This window comes from Felis catus, chromosome A1, assembly GCF_018350175.1.
Source record: "Felis catus isolate Fca126 chromosome A1, F.catus_Fca126_mat1.0, whole genome shotgun sequence".
NCBI classification, from domain to species: Eukaryota; Metazoa; Chordata; class Mammalia; order Carnivora; family Felidae; genus Felis; species Felis catus.
The window spans coordinates 43,876,266-43,893,696 of NC_058368.1; the positions used below are offsets into that span (position 1 = coordinate 43,876,266).

General features: G+C 35.7%; 1 pseudogene; it reads left to right on the plus strand.

Annotated features, from left to right (window-relative positions):
- Positions 1-16,989, plus strand: part of LOC123385892 — a 127,298-nt pseudogene extending 110,309 nt beyond the window's left edge.
- The last annotated feature ends 442 nt before the right edge of the window (positions 16,990-17,431 follow it).

A 17,431-nucleotide genomic window follows, 5' to 3' on the forward strand; every position in this document is an offset into this window, starting at 1 on the left:
ATATTCTTTCCTGCTTTGTCAAAGATGAGTTGGCCATACGTTTGTGGGTCTAGTTCTGGGGTTTCTATTCTATTCCATTGGTCTATGTGTCTGTTTTTGTGCTAATACCATGCTGTCTTGATGATTACAGCTTTGTAGTAGAGGCTAAAGTCTGGGATTGTGATGCCTCCTGCTCTGGTCTTCTTCTTCAAAATTACTTTGGCTATTTGGGGCCTTTTGTGGTTCCATATGAACTTTAGGATTGCTTGTTCTAGCTTCTAGAAGAATGCTGGTGCAATTTTGATTGGCATTGCATTGAATGTGTAGATAGCTTTGGGTAGTATTGACATTTTGACAATATTTATTCTTCCAATACATGAGCACGGAATGTTTTTCCATTTCTTTATATCTTCTTCAATTTCCTTCATAAGCTTTCTATAGTTTTCAACATACAGAACTTTTACATCTTTGGTTAGATTTATCCCTAGGTATTTTATGCTTCTTGGTGCAATTGTGAATGGGTCAGTTTCTTTACTTGTCTTTCTGTTGCTTCATTGTTAGTGTATAAGAATGCAACTGATTTCTGTACATTGATTTTGTATCCTGCAACTTTGTTGAATTCATGTACCAGTTCTAGTATACTTTTGGTAGAGTCTATCGGATTTTCCATGTATATCATGTCATCTACAAAAAGTGAAAGCTTGACTTCATCTTTGCCAGTTTTGATGCCTTTGATTTCCTTTTGCTGTCTGATTGCTGATGCTAGAACTTCCAACACTATGTTAAACAACAGCGGTGAGAGTGGACATCCTTCTCGTTTTCCTGATCTCAGGGGGAAAGCTCTCAGTTTTTCACCATTGAAGATGATATTAGCTGTGGGCTTTTCATAAGTGGCTTTTATGATAATTAGGTGTGTTCCTTCTATCCCGACTTTCTTGGGGGTTTTTATTAAGAAAGGATGCTGAATTTTGTCAAATGCTTTTTTGCATCTATTTACAGGATCATATGGTTCTTATCTTTTCTTTTATTAATGTGATGTATCACGTTGATTGATTTGTGAATGTTGAACCAGCCCTGCATCCCAGGAATGAATCCCACTCAATCATGGTGAATCATTCTTTTTATATGCTGTTGATTTCGATTTGCTAGTATCTTATTGAGAATTTTTGCATCCATATTCATCATGGATATTGGCCTGTAATTCTCTTTTTTTACTGGGTCTCTGTCTGGTTTAGGAATCAAAGTAATGCTGGCTTCATAGAATGAGTCTGAAAGTTTTCCTTCCCTTTCTATTTTTTGGAATAGGTCAAGAAGGATAGGTATTATTTGTGCTTTAAATGTCTGGTAGAATTCCCCAGGGAAGCCATCTGGTCCTGGACTCTTATTTGTTGGGAGATTTTTGATAACTGATTTAATTTATTTGCTGGTTATGGGTCTGTTCAAGCTTCCTATTTCTTCCCGTTTGAGTTTTGGAAGTGTGTGGGTGCTTAGGAATTTGTCCATTTCTTCCAGGTGGTCCCGTTTGTTGGCATATAATTTTTCATAGTATTCCCTGATAATTGCTTGTATTTCTGAGGGATTGGTTGTAATAATTCCATTTTCATTCATGATTTTATTTCTTGGGTCATCTCCCTTTTCTTTTTTTTTTTTTTTTAATATCCTTTTTCAACATTTTTTATTTATTTTGGGACAGAGAGAGACAGAGCATGAATGGGAGAGGGGCAGAGAGAGAGGGAGACACAGAATCGGAAACAGGCTCCAGGCTCCGAGCCATCAGCCCAGAGCCTGACGCGGGGCTCGAACTCACGGACCGCGAGATCATGACCTGGCTGAAGTCGGACGCTTGACCGACTGCGCCACCCAGGCACCCCTCCCTTTTCTTTATGAGAAGCATGGCTACAGGTTTATCAATTTTGTTTATTTTTTCAAAAAACCAACGCCTGGTTTCATTGATTTGCTCTACGGTTTTTTTTAGATTCTATATTGTTTATTTCTGCTCTGATCTTTATTATTTCTCTTCCTCTGCTGGGTTTAGGCTGTCCTTGCTCTTCTGCTTCTATTTCCTTTCGGTGTGCTGTTAGATTTTGTATTTGTTGTTTCTTGAGATAGGCCTGGTTTTTTCTTGTTTCTTGAGATAGGCCTGGATTGCAGTGTATTTTCCTCTCAAGACTGCTGCATCCCAAAGCGTTTGGATTGTTGTATTTTCATTTTCGTTTGTTTCCATATATTTTTTAATTTCTTCTCTAATTGCCTGGTTGACCCATTCATTCTTTAGTAGGTTGTTCTTTAACCTCCATGCTTTTGGAGGTTTTGCAGACTTTTTCCTGTGGTTGATTTCAAGCTTCATCACATTGTGGTCTGAAAGTATGCATGGTATGATCCCAATTCTTGTATACTTATGAAGGGCTGTTTTGTGACCCAGTATGTGATCTCTCTTGGAGAAGGTTCCATGTGCACTCGAGAAGAAAGTATACTCTGTTGCTTTGGGATGCAGAGTTCTAAATATATATATCAAGTCCATCTGATCCAGTGTATCATTCAGGGACCTTGTTTCTTTATTGATCCTGTGTCTAGATGATCTATCCAATATTGTAAGTGGGGTATTAAAGTCCCCTGCAATTACCACATTCTTATCAATAAGGTTGCTTATGTTTGTGAGTAATTGTTATATATATTTGGGTGCTCTGGTATTCGGCGCATAGACATTTATAATTGTTAGCTCTTCCTGATGGATAGACCCTGTAATGATTATATAATGCCCTTCTTCATCTCTTGTTAATGACATGTAATGGAGATGGCTACTCCAGCTTCTTTTGACTTCCAATAGCATGATAGATAGATCTCCATCCCCTCACTTTCAATCTGAAGGTGTCCTCAAGTCTAAAATGAGTCTCTTGTAGACAGCAAATAGATGGGTCTTGTTTTTTTATCCATTCTGATACCCTATGTCTTTTGGTAGGCACATTTAGTCCGTTTATATTCAGTGTCATTATTGAAAGATATGGGTTTAGAGTCATTGTGATGTCTGTAGGTTTCATGCTTGCTGTGATATCTCTGGTACTTTGTCTCACAGGATCTCCCTTATGATCTCTTGTAGGGCTGGTTTAGTGCTGATGAATTCCTTCAGTTTTTGTTTGGAAGACCTTTATCTTTCCTTCTTTTCAAATGACAGACTTGCTGGATAAAGTATTCTTGGCTGCCTATTTTTTTTTCTGTTCATCACTTTGAAGATTTCCTGACATTCTTTTCTGGCCTGCCAATTTTCAGTAGACAGATCCGTCACAAGGCTTATCGGTCTCCCTTTATATGTTAGAGCATGTTTATCCCTAGCTGCTTTCAGAATTCTCTCTTTATCCTTGTATTTTGCCAGTTTCACTATGATATTTCATGCAGAAGATTGATTCAAGTTATGTCTGAAGGGAGTTCTCTGTGCCTCTTGGATTTCAATGCCTTTTTTCCTTCCCCAGTTCAGGGAAGTTCTCAGCTATGATTTCTTCAAGTACCCCTTCAGCACCTTTCCCTCTCTCTGCCTCCTCTGGAATACTAATTATCCCTAGATTATTTCTCTGTAGTGCATCACTTAGTTCTCTAATTTTCCCCTCATACTCCTGGATTTTTTTCTCTCTCTTTTTCTCAGCTTCCTCTTTTTCCCAAATTTTATCTTCTAGTTCACCTATTCTCTCCTCTGCCTCTTCAATCCAAGCTGTGGTTGTCTCCATTTTATTTTGCAGCTCATTTGTAGCATTTTTTAGCTCCTCCTGACTGTTTCTGAGTCCCTTGATCTCTGTAGTAATAGATTCTGTGCTGTCTTCTATACTTTTTTCAAGCCCAGTGATTAATTTTATGACTATTATTTTAAATTGATTTTCTGCTGTATTGCTGAAATCGTTTTTGATCAGTTTGTTAGCTGTCATTACTTCCTGGAGGTTATTTTGAGGGGAATTCCTCCATTTTGTCATTTTTGATAGTCCCTGGAGTGGCGGGGTAATGCAGGGCACTTCCCCTGTGCTGTCTGGAGTAACTTTGTTGGTCGGCAGGGCCGCAGTTAGACCCGATGGCTGTCCCCAGCCCACTGCTGGGGCCTCAGTCAGACCTGTGTGTACCTTATCTTCCCCTATCCCAGGGGCAGGACTCTGTGGAGTGGTGTGGCCCCTGTCTGGGCTACTTGCACACTGCCAGGCTTGTTGTGCTGCTTTGATGGGGTCTGACCAAGGGTATATTAGCCGGGTTGGATCTGCAAGGTGCACAGGGGCAGGAGGGACAGGCTTTGTATAGGTGGTCCCCTGTGGGAAGGGCCCTGCAGCACTGGGAGGGAGGCAGGCCCTTCGGAGGGATGGATCCACAGAAGCACAGAGTTAGGTGTTTGCACGGTGAAAGCAAGTTCCGTGAGGGGAACTGGTTCCCTTTGGGATTTTGGCTGGGGGATGGGCGAGGAAGAAGGCACTTCCCAGCACCTTTGTTCCCCGCCACGCTGAGCTCTGTCCTCTGGGGCTCAACAACTCTCCCTCCCGCTCTCCAAGCAGAGCTGTTGACTTATAACATTCCAGATGTTAAGTCCCACTGGCTCCCAGAACACATTCTGTCTGGCCCCTCTGCTTTTGCAAGCCAGACTCAGGGGCTCTGCCTTGTCTGGTGGGCTGGCTGCCCCTCCACCACCCTGACTCCCTCCCACCAGTCTGTGTTGCGTGCACCGCCTCTCCACCCTTCCTACCCTCTTCTGTGGGCCTCTTGTCTATGCTTGGCTCCGGAGAGCCCGTTTTGCTAGTCTGCTGGTGGTTATAGGGGTAAATTAGGCAGATGTGGGTGGAATCTAAGTGATCAGCAGGATGCAGTGAGCCCAGAGTCCTCCTATGCTGCCATCTTCCCTTCGCACCTCTATCAGCTGTGTATTTTGTATAGGGATAATTTCCTTTTATTTATTTTATAAGATTTTTATTAAAACATATTTAGATAGTGAATCATCTTATTTAAAAATACCCTTAGAAGAAAATTTCTTATTATTTTGGGTTCTGGGACCCAATTACAATATGTGTGAGTGTAAAGGAGAATTTAACCACACCAACAAGCAATGCTGATACACCAGCTGAGTGTAGTCAATTCTACTCAATTCTGATACTATCTACCCAGTATTTTCATCATATTCTACAGGTTAAAGGCTCAGTCATATAAGGCTCCCCACCATCTCACTTTAAAGCTAGTCTCAAGCCCAGGATATAACCTATGCTTCTGACTCACTGGCTACAAATTGGAAGCTTCAACAATCCACTCCAATTCTGAATGTCAATTCCAAGTCCAGGCCATCACCTGTACTTCTGACCTACCAGCTATAAATTGGTGGTTGCCACTACCCCCCCTACAGTGGCTCACAGAACTCAGAGAAATACTTTACTTATTAAATTATTTACTTATCATAAAAGGATATAAGTCAGGAATAGCCACATGGAAGAGTAGAAAAGGGCAAGTACATGTGGGGCAAGAGCTTCCACACTCTCCCCAATCATTCCACTTTTCCCAAATCTCCATGTGTTCCCCAAATAAGAATCTCTTTGAATCCTGTCGTTTTGGGGTTTTATGGAGATTTCATTGATTAAGTCATTGGTCATTGTTGATTGAACTCAATCTCAAGCACTTATCCTCCCCCTGAAGGCTGAGGAATGGAACTGAAAATCCCAACCTCTAATCACATGGTTGGCTCCACTGGAAGCTGATCACCATCCTTAGGCTTTCCCAAAGTTACTTCATTAGGATGATAAAAGATACCTTTATCATTCTCCATACTTTGGAAATTGCAAGGGTTTTTAGAGCTGGAAGCCAGGAATTGCATAGGAAGACCAAATAGATAGAAATATATATTTCTCTTTTAAATCACAATATTAAACTTACACTATTGTTGTTTCCAGTATATGAAACTATAATTAATTGAGGACTATTCAGCTAAGATTGGTTTTCTTTGGGTAAAAATAGAATCTCAGTAAACATTTATTTTTTTCTTTTCTCTATCATCTATGTACATATTTACTGAAAATCTTATTTCAGAGTATTATGGGTTAAAATGGACTTTATAGATTGTCCTATTCATTTTACTTGTAATTTGATTTCAAATAAATATAATACTTTGGAATATGAACTTCATAAACAAGTGAAAATATAGTTTTGTATAAATTTAATATTTCTAAAAGTATTCAGCTAAAAAAAGGTTAGGTTTAGGAGTCTTCTATTTTTCTAAAGAGTAGTCACTCTACAGTAATAAACTTTACTACATTTCCTACCAAATGCCCTTTGTGTGAACTCATTTTTAGAGGATGATAGACCTTCACCTTTCCTGTGGGATTGCTAATAGTATCAAGAAGAACAAAGAACTTTTACCCTCTAGATCTGCTGGGACTACTGCTCTCTCCTTGTTTCATCAGAGGTGAGGACTTGTCAGTAGCACATTTAATCAGAGGCCATATCAAGAATATATTCTGTGTCCAAAGTAAACCTAAAATCTCACTCTAAGCTTTTAAATAGGTTATCGGACTTTACTGGTTGATAAAGAATTGTGACATTTCTTCTTATTGTGGGAGTATTGAGCCACAATACGATATAGCTTTAAAATAGAATAGTATAGACGAAAAGACTACTTTTTCAAAACTGAATATAAAAATCAGTCAATTGCCTCACATTTTTAAAGCCTTGCTATATTATCCATTACAGTAAAATATTTACATGCACTGAGTGATTTAATTGTCATAATAGCCAGTAAGGAAGATAAAAAAAAATTGAGACGATAGCGAATTTAAAAATTATTTCCAACTTTTGAAGAGAGTGAATGATCCAAAATTTGAAGCCAGGACAGTAAACTAATTAAACTAAGTAACTAATTAAAGACATTACTTTAAAATTTTAATTTTAGTATGTTTAAAAGTAGTCATACATAAGAAGTCTAAATATTTTAGCATGATTGTTTTTTTTATTACCTTGGATTTACCTTAATAAAAAGAGTGCCCTGAGGTTAATTTTGGTGTAAAATACTCCTCAGACTAGGCCTGTTTGTACAAGGCATAGTTGTACAAGTTGTCCTATTAAAGTCATTTAAAAGGACTCAAAGAGAGAAAATAGAATACAGTTGCACACACACACACACACACACACACACACACACACAATCAATAATGGCTAATAAAAACTGGTAAAAAAATTTTTAAAACAAAAATTTCAAGAAATAATGAGATGTTATATTAGAAAAATAAACTAAGTTAATAAAATATAAAAATAAACATGTATAGAATTTAAAATTTGAACTAAATTAGCTGAGAATGAATATGTGTCAAATTTTTTTCTGCTTTGTATTTGGCATTTCGTATACATGGATTATGTGTTCTTTGTGTAATTTATTCTATGACTTTTCCCTGTTGTTACAACTATTTAAAAAAAAACCTGAACAGAAACACTTTAAGTTCTATTACATATCTTGATATTAACACATTTTTATCTCTTGATTTATTAATTTTTATTTTCTTTTAACCTGACTATACAATAATTTGTTTTGTTGTTGCTTTTTAAATTATTATTTAAATATCTTCTATAAGATTGTTTATGAAATCTTCATATTTTCTTTTCCCCCAGTGTGTGTGTGTGTGTGTGTGTGTGTGTGTGTGTGTGTGTTTAATTTTATAAACACCTTCCTCCTGTTTTAATTTGATTTTTTTTCTTTTTCTAATTTACTTAAATGCTTTTGTTTCTTGAAATGATTTCAATGCTTAATTTAAGTCCCAAAGTCAAGACTATACAGAGCTCAGTATAAGCCAGTCCATGATGAATAATAATTCTTCATGATTTACATTTACTTTTGCCAACATTCTTCAAAGTTCTTTTGCCTGTCTGAATATTTCTGATGGCATTCTTTGATGTTCTTATTCTCCTTACTCCCTTTTTTGTTACTTTCAATGTGCCTTTACTTTTCTTAAACCTTTCTTTCCTTTACAGTGCTAGGTGATTATGCTGTGATTTTTCTTTTACTGTTTATTGTAAGTAACATCTCAATTCAAAAATTCAATAGTTACTTATTAGGTCATTTGATACCATGGAAAACTTTTGGCTACATTTTTAAAAAAGTTATGCTCATTTTTAAAAATGATAGTGGTCATTTAAGTCAATTTGCTTCCTATTAATTTCCTTCTTTATTTTATGTCTATTTTTAGCTTCCATATCTTTTCACTGCTAATCATTATTCATGTTCTAAAAAGGAACCAGGAAAATGCTTTAAAATATTCACATGATCTCCATGAATAAAGTTATGTTTGTGAGTCTCTCTGTCTTTGTTTTGGTCTTCCATCTTTCATCTTTCTGCCTCTCTCTGTCTCTCTGTTTCTCTCTGTCTCTCTATTTATCTGTATTAGTATCTATAATCTACATCTATATCTATACCCATATCCAGGTGTGTGTGTGTGTGTGTGTGTGTGTGTGTGTATTCAGCCTTTGCTTTCTGGTAATAACAACTATCAGTAACAGAGTTTAACATTCACAGTTATCCCTCTGCCCTGTCAAATGGATAATCTTCCATTTTATCATCCACTAGCTCCTCCCTACTATTCCATTTGGTCAGATCCATTCATTCTGATCTATCTGTTCAAGTGATGGGGGTTTCATTTTGTTTTTCTACTATTTCTAATTAGAGTATTCTAATTTGGAAAATTCTCTACTCAGTATTTCGTTATTTTTAAAGTATAGGATATCAACACTGCATCATCTCATATTCTGTAATACATTTTTTTCATTGAATTTGGCATTTTTCTTCCTATTCTTATATTCAGTATGAGAGTTTGTCCTACTGCTCATTAAGATGGAATTGCTGTTTATGTTCAACTCAGTTTCACTGGACTCAAAGAAGAGATAATGCTATCGTAATGCCATTATTTTAAACACAGATTTTTTTTCCAGGTTTTGTACATAGCAGAGCAGCTCTCTCACTGCAATCTATTGAAAGTCCGCAACCTAACAGTTTGTTAAATTCAAAAAGAAGAAAGGAAGGAAGGAATGAAGGAAGGAAGGAAAGAAAAGGAGGGAGAGAGGGAAAGGAAGGGAAGGGAAAAGAGAGAGAGAAAGAAAGAGGAAAGAAAGAAGAAAGGAACGGAGGGAAGGAGGGAAGGAGAGAGGAAGGAAGGAAGAAAGAGAAGGTAAACACAGAATTTTTTTAATAAAATTTACTTGCATCTTGGAATCTCATTAATTCTACACTATTTCTTTCCACATTTAAAATAAATATATTGACCCTTTCCATATAAAAAGTATTCTGGGGGCGCCTGGGTGGCTTAGTCGGTTAAGCATCCCACTCTTGGTTTCAGCTCAGATCATGATCTCAAGGTATGTGAGTTTGAGCCCTGCATGGGACTCCATGCTGACAGTGCAGAGCCTGCTTGGGATTCTCTCTTTCCCTTTCTCTCTGCCACTCCCCTGCTCTTTCTCTCTGTCTCTCAAGATAAATAAATAAATAAAAATGTTTTTTTAAGTACTCTGTGATGTGAAAAATGGGTAAGATACAGTTCAATTCCTTAAGTTGCTCACAATTTACTCAGAGAGAAGAATATACAAACATCTAATCACAATACATGTCAGAATGTGAGAAGGTCTAAAACTCATAATTGATTAAAGTATAATGTGATTTGATACAATAAAAAGAGGACTGTTGAAAGGATCATATTTCTTTTTGAGTTATGGAATTATGACAGCACACCATAAATACCCTTTTCAGGCAGATTAAGTTATCCTCATTAGGTTAAAATAGTTCACTTTAGATTTACAGTGATCTGGAAACACTGCTGTTGTATCGCTCTGAATATTGTAAATTATTCATGAATCAGCACTTTTTATGTTAAACTGAAGTTGTGCTATTGTCTGAAATATGGCGATAGTTAATCCCTTACAGTCACAGGACTTTCTCACTAACCCTTTCAGTGTCATTTTGATTATGTCTCAGTCACATATTAACAAACTAGTATATCTGTGCTTTATGCAGGTGAAGGACCGTGATCAATATTTGTTGACATTTTTGGCTTGTCATATAATCACCAAATTATATTAATTTTAATAAATGAAAATATAAATCACTTTATGTTAATTTAAAACATTTAATGTTAATTTAGTTTTGAGAGAGACAGAGACAGAATGGGAACGGGGGAGGGGTAGAGAGAGAGGAAAACACAGAACCCAAAGCAGCTTCCAGGCTATGAGCTGTCAGCACAGAGACTGGCACAGGGCTTGAACCCATGGACCATGAGATCCTGACCTAAGCTGAAGTCAGATGCTTAACCGACTGAGCCACCCAGGCACCCCACTTTATGTTAATTTTTAAAATATCTCTTAATTTTGCTCTGCTTTAGGGTCCTCATGAAGAAATATCTAAGTGTGAATTTTGTTTACAGACTTACTCTTTTATATATTTATATTATTGCCAAAATATATTGTGTGGCTTTTTCTGAAGACATATTATATTACATACACAAATGTTGATGTTTTTGTTGTTCAGCTAGTAAACATTTCTTTTTATCACATAGCTTCATATTTTTAGTTAAAGTTCCATTTTTTCCCAAGGCAGCATAGAAGATGCAGTTTATTGCTCTCTCAAATGCCCATCACCCACACAAAGAAATCACATACTTAATTTCCAAGGTATTTTACACCACATATTTTATGTTAATAATACAGATGACTGTAAGTACATTATTCTGGAAAAGAAAGACTGATAAATGTAAGAAATCTTAATGACAAAAGTGAGGTGACTATTAAGAGCAATAGATTTTATTTTAATAAATGCAGTTGCCATAGTTGAATAATTCAGGACTCCCAACACGCATTTTCTGTTGATTAGTAACAATATAAAGAACTATTGAGCATTTCCTACCTACACTGTAATTACCACTCACCAAAGATTAGAGAACAAAGAAAAAACTTTCTGTGTCTTATTAAAGTAGGAAAAACAGACACTAAAGAGAATACGACATATAATTAATCATATATTTGTAATTGTGCAAAGAGAAAGTGTCTTTTAAGCTGAACCAGAAGGAAAACAGGAACTGAATGAGTGAAGATTTGGATAGGAGGGAGTAAACATTTTAGATATACAACATATGGGGAGGTTGAAAACTGGATGAGAACATCAATATCAAAGACCAGAAAGAAACTTAAAAAGAGTGAATCATAGAACAGAGGAGATCATTGTCACAAAATGAGGTTAGATAAGATGGTCATGGCTATATCATGTGACACATATATTTATGTTGTGGACTCTATCTGAAGAATTTTAAGTTGGGAAGGGTAAAAATCCACTGTGCATCATCTCAATATTGCTGTATTTACGGCATGTATTATAAATTACTAGGTTGCTTAGCTGTAGTGTGGGCAAGCAGATGAACAGTAGGAAATAAAAATTCTAAAAGTTGGTAGATGAGTATAAATTTAGAAAGATGGAAATTTTGAGGTAAATTCCTTAGTTTCTGGATGGTCAACTTTGAAGAACTACTAATTTTTTCTGAATTGAGGAACACCAGACATTTTTTTTCTTTTTACAAAAAAGGTCTTATATCCTTTTTAGAACATTGCTATTCTGAGAAACAAATGAAATGCTCAAGCAGAGATTTATTAAATAAAAATATTTATTGATTAGCCATTGAGTATAAGAGTTGAAGGTCCATGAAACATGCAAAACGGCTCTCACAGAAGTTATAATTAAGTGAGGAGAACAAACAATATAAAACAAGAGTAGTTGGGTATAAGTGCTATAAAAAAATTAGATAAGAGATTCAAGGGAATAAAGGCTGATAGTAATAGCTGTTTTAGAGAAGGCAGATCAGAGAAGGCCTCTGAGCAAGCAGCTCAGGGACAGCTGTGAGTGGGGGAGAGATGAGCTTTCCAGAGAGCAAAGCAAATGCCTTGAAATGATGAGTTTGTGGATGGAAATAGCTGACTTCAGAATAAAATTGATTTCAGAATTATTGGCTTATATCTGGCAAGTTCAGTCTGTGGATTAAATGATATGATTCAAGGATTAAGCCTGAAAATTGAATTCTGACACATTTTCCTATTTAATGCCATAATTAGTCTCAAAAGATGTTAAAGTTCTTCAGGATAAATATTATAGTCACTGCTTCATTTAAGGTCCTGCAAGACAACTAGACACACTTTGGAAAAAAAGAAGAGCTTTTTAGAAAATTATGGACTGGGTTATTTATTAAAGCACACTCTTTCCAAGTCAGGCCATGTAAATTTAGTGTTAATCCATTATGTTGTTGTTGTTGCTTTCTGTTGTTATTTTTGCCACAACAGGAGAAGGTATCCTGAACCTGTCATGTGTTGGTTTCAGACATGGGTTCACCTGAGATGCTAAACAGTTTTCAGGCACGAAAGTGGTGCTGCCATCCTCCGGCAAGGTGGAGGGGGACATGTCTGTGTGTTCAAAGGGTTCAGTTAGTTTTGGATTTCAGTGTTCTTGACTGCATTCACCAGATATTATCCTTCAAAGTCTCAGAGACTCTACTAGACATTAACTGTGGTGGAAGAGGCTTCCTATGCTGCCCATTCAACATTATCTGGTTTTCATACATTACCTTCTGTTCTTGATCTTCATCAGTGTGAATGTGTCATTGGTACTGTAATTACTGTAGCACTTATAGTGAATGCTTGCATTTAGTTTCTAGCAATATCTTCTCTGAAACTCTAAGAAATCTAGGTCTCCTTCATAACTGCCATAAAACAGGTTTCTCTGATTTTTTGGTTCTCAAGAACCCCTAAAAGTAGGTCATAATTCTACTGCCACCTCAAAATCCAGGTACAGGAGTCAACCATGGGGGCATGGTGCAGACAGAATAACTAATCCCTGTGCATATGCTCACTTACCTTTCAAACTTTTTCTCCTCCTAAACAGTTTGGGGGTCGTACTTTCTTTTTTTTTTTAATTTAAATTTTAGTTAGTTAACATACAGTGCAATATTGGTTTCAGGAGTAGAATTCAATGATTCATTCCTTGAGCTGAGGGGATATTTCTCAGGAAAAATTCTGGGTATATTATTTACTTTTAAAATATTTATCCAAGGATGCCTGGGTGACTCAGTCAGTTGAGTGGCCAACTTTAGCTCAGGTCAAGATCTCATGGTTCATGGGTTCAAGTCCCGAGTACGGCCCTGTGCTGACAGCTCAGAGCCCCTCCCCTGCTCGCACTCTGTCTCTGTCTCTCTCAAAAATGAATACACATTAAATTTTTTTTAAATAATAAAATATTTATCCTTAAACATGGATCTTTGATACTTAATTTTATTTATTTTTTTTAAATTTTTTTAACGTTTATTTATTTTTGAGACAGAGACAGAACATGAACGGGGGAAGGTCAGAGAGAGAGGGAGACACAGAATCTGAAACAGGCTCCAGGCTCTGAGTGGTCAGCACAGAGCCCGACACGGGGCTTGAACTCACGGACCGCAGGAGCATGACCTGAGCCTAAGTCGGACGCTCAACTGACTGAGCCACCCAGGCGTCCCATGATACTTAATTTTATATTAATGCAAAGAAGAATGTTGTGGGATAATTATGTGATATTTTCTTTATCTCTTTTTTATCTTCTTTTTTTTCCTCCCACTCTTCCTTCTGAACAAAGTTATTATAGATGTGAGACATGAAACTGCAGTTTTTTTCTGGTTAGTGTTGTCAGAAAACAAATATGGTGCATATCTTAGCTTTGAAAGTCACCATCCAAGTTTAAAACAGAAATGATTAAACATACCTATAAAAAGGCACAATACAATATTGTGTTTCACATGGTTACAAAATATTATCTTCAAAGATTGGAGACATAAATTGGTTTTCAGAAACTATAACATAGTAAGATGTGAACATGTGGGCACTAGTTCTTGTTAATATTTGGCTTGAGTATGAGACTCAGAGGCCACTAAAGAGCCCTCCTACAAACTATTACTTTGGGGAAAGAGAATTTGCACCTTGATTCTAGGTGAGTGAGGCTCAGGTAATCAGCAAAATTTAGCAAATTCTCCCTGGTTATCGTGGTGTAGCAACTTAGTCCCATTGGTATAAGTGTATTGATGTAAGGTGAGTTGTGAGAAAACTCTTACTCTCAAATAATGCTTAAGTTCTACCAAACTCCAGAGTGGCATAGTAGTACATCCAGAATTTTCTGTGGCCCCAATTGTAGTTAAATATATTATAAAGGAAAATTATAGAGGATGTGTTATTAAATATGCTGGAGGTCCTAAAGATGGGAATACAGTGTGTGCTAAGGATAAAGGAAGAAATTGCTGTTTTCAGAGGATCCACAACACTACAAAGCTAGGAGAGTGCTGAGCTCCTGCTTGTGGATGGTCCAATTGCCATTTTATTTAGGATCATACTTACCTTTGCTGAAGAGCAGACAGGATGGATTCCACCTGAGGTTAGGAGATAGAATAGCACTGGAACTAAATAGGACAGAAACTGGACTTTCCCAATCAGTCACCATTACAATGGAATCTGCATAATACATCATTGTCTTTGGAGAAAGAGAAATGAATCCTTTGTCTCAATCACTTCTGAGACATTCCTGACATAGACTATATGTTGTATTAGGTCACAAAATCTAGAATAATTTTTACAGATTAGAAATTAAATAGACCTGGGGCGCCTGGGTGGCGCAGTCGGTTAAGCGTCCGACTTCAGCCAGGTCACGATCTCGCGGTCTGTGAGTTCGAGCCCCGCGTCGGGCTCTGGGCTGATGGCTCAGAGCCTGGAGCCTGTTTCCGATTCTGTGTCTCCCTCTCTCTCTGCCCCTCCCCCGTTCATGCTCTGTCTCTCTCTGTCCCAAAAATAAATAAACGTTGAAAAAAAATTAAAAAAAAAAGAAATTAAATAGACCTAATAAATTTGCAAACCATTAAGTAGTTAAAGCAGCACTTACTGCAAAACACAAGAAATGCAATATCTAAGAGGTTATAAAAATAATTTTATAAGTAGAGATATATACACATATAGTTTATTATATGCACATATGTAAGTATATATATATATATATGTATATATATATATATATACATACACCTACATATATGTATATCTATATATGTCTATTTATCTATCATAATAGTCATGGTATCCAAAATTAATCTTCACATAATATGTAGTCATAGTTGTTATTACAGATTATTTGGAAATAATTATAGGACTATGTACTGAATTTCACAATTTAAAAAATTTACTCACTAGAAAATGAGAACTAAATTGTTTCTTTAATAATAACAAATAATAATGTTGATGGTACAATTAATCATTTAACAGAAAATTGAGAAACAGAATAGCAAAATAATAATAGGAAAAGAAAATATTTTAGATAATATTGATTACCTACCAAACATCTAGTATTTATCATGATAGCACATGCTTCGGCTATTTTTCACTTCCTCAAGAAACTCTGTGCTTCAAAATAATTGACTTCACAACCAGTTTCAGGGGTGGAATTAATATTAAGTATTTCCAATTCTTTTGCCACTTATTGGTTGCAGAATGGACATGTGCCAGTTCTGGCCAATAAAATGCTAAGAAAAGCTATAAGAAAGCATACATTTTTTTTGTCATAATGCCACTGATTCTGCTTTTAATGGTTAGAATTGCCCTTGTCATTTTGCAATTGTGTGGGGAAAGAAAGGACCACTAATAATGTTGGGATAGAAACAACTTGTCTCTTGATGAAATCTTTGAGTCAGTGAATCAATCAACTTGAACTTCACTAATTATCTAGAATTCTTAAGAGATATAGTATATTTTCCTTAGAGTTTAAAAAAATTTGAAACATAGTTTATTTTATTTTCAGGAAAAAACATTCTAATTATCCTCAGAGAACTTAATACATCAAAAGTAAAATTAATTAGAGAACAGAAAAGTGATGAATGCGCACAACAGCCAGAAATGTGTAATAAACAATATAAATAAACAACTAATTAGAATAACATGGAACAGAGAAATATATTATTTAAATGCCCAAAATGTAAATGAAAGGATACACTAAGAATAAAATAAAATTTAAAGTTATTAATAAATAGATAAATAGAATAAATTATTAAACCCATAAAAGACATCATGCCTTATGTTAATGAACTGCCCATCACAAAGGAAAATAATACATATTTTTCATATATTTGCCTTAAAATTATCAAGTAATAGAAAATACTGCTGTTATTTGAATTGTAGCACGACATAAAAATTACGTATAGTTTTCTGATACTTTATTCAGAGTACCATAGTGAGCTTACTATTGCATGAACCTTAAAAAGTAATATCTGAGTTTTGTAAGTGTCTTACAAAAGGGGACAAAAAGGAATCCAAGAAGAAAGGAATTCATTATTTCCTAAGATTGGTATGGTATGAAAGCATCAGCTATGTTCAATTTAAGAAATGTTGGAAAATCACTAGTCCCAAGTACTCAAAAAAACAAAATTGGATCTGATTGCCCAAGGATTGTTTTTTTGTTTTTGTTTTTGTTTTTGAAATGAGACATACTGATTTTAAAAATGATGAGATTTTATTTTATTTAGAAGATTCAAACCAATTACTGAGGATTTTTAGGCAAAAATAAAATTAAAATAAAATAAAATAAAATAAAATAAAATAAAATAAAATAAAAATCCAACCAATTTCCACAATGTAGATCTTACCTATGACAAAATGTGCTCCACGGTCAAAAACTGGCAGACCATGCTTGAAGCTCATGTTGATGTCTCACTACCTATGATATTTGCTTGACCTGCTCTGTGTAGGTTTTACTAAAAAATGCAAGCATATTCAGAAGACTTCTTAGGCTTAGGACCACAGTTCTGCCAAATCTAAAGGTGATGGAAATCATGGCCTGAATGGTGCAGGCAGCATAGAAATTATGAATCAAGCTTCCATACACATCCACATGCAGGTTTTGTGTGGACAGAAGTTTTCAACTCCTTGGGTGATAGCAAAGAGTGTGAGCTGGATCATATTGTAAGGGTATGTTTAATTCTATAAGAAAATGTCCAATAGTCTTGCAAAATAGCTGTAGCATTCTGTATTCCCACCAGCATTGAATAAGAGTTTTACTGTTTTACATCTTCACCTGCATTTTGTGTTGTCAGCATTCTGAATATTTGCTATTCTAATAGATGTGTAGTGTATCTCATTGTCTTAATTTGCATTCCCTAAGGATGTAATACTAGAGCATCTTCATGTGCTTATTTATCATCTGTTTTGTTTTGTTTTGTTTTGTTTTGTTTTCATGAAGTGTCTGTTAAGGTCTTTTTTTCCATTTTTTAAGTGAGTTGTTTGTTTTCCTATTATTGACTTTTAAGAGTTTTGTGTATATTTTGGATAATAGTCCTTTATCAGATGTGTCTTTTGCAATCACTTTTCTCCCATTTTGTGGCTTGCTTTTCATTCTGTCAACAGTGTTTTTTGCAGAGCTGATTTTTTTTTT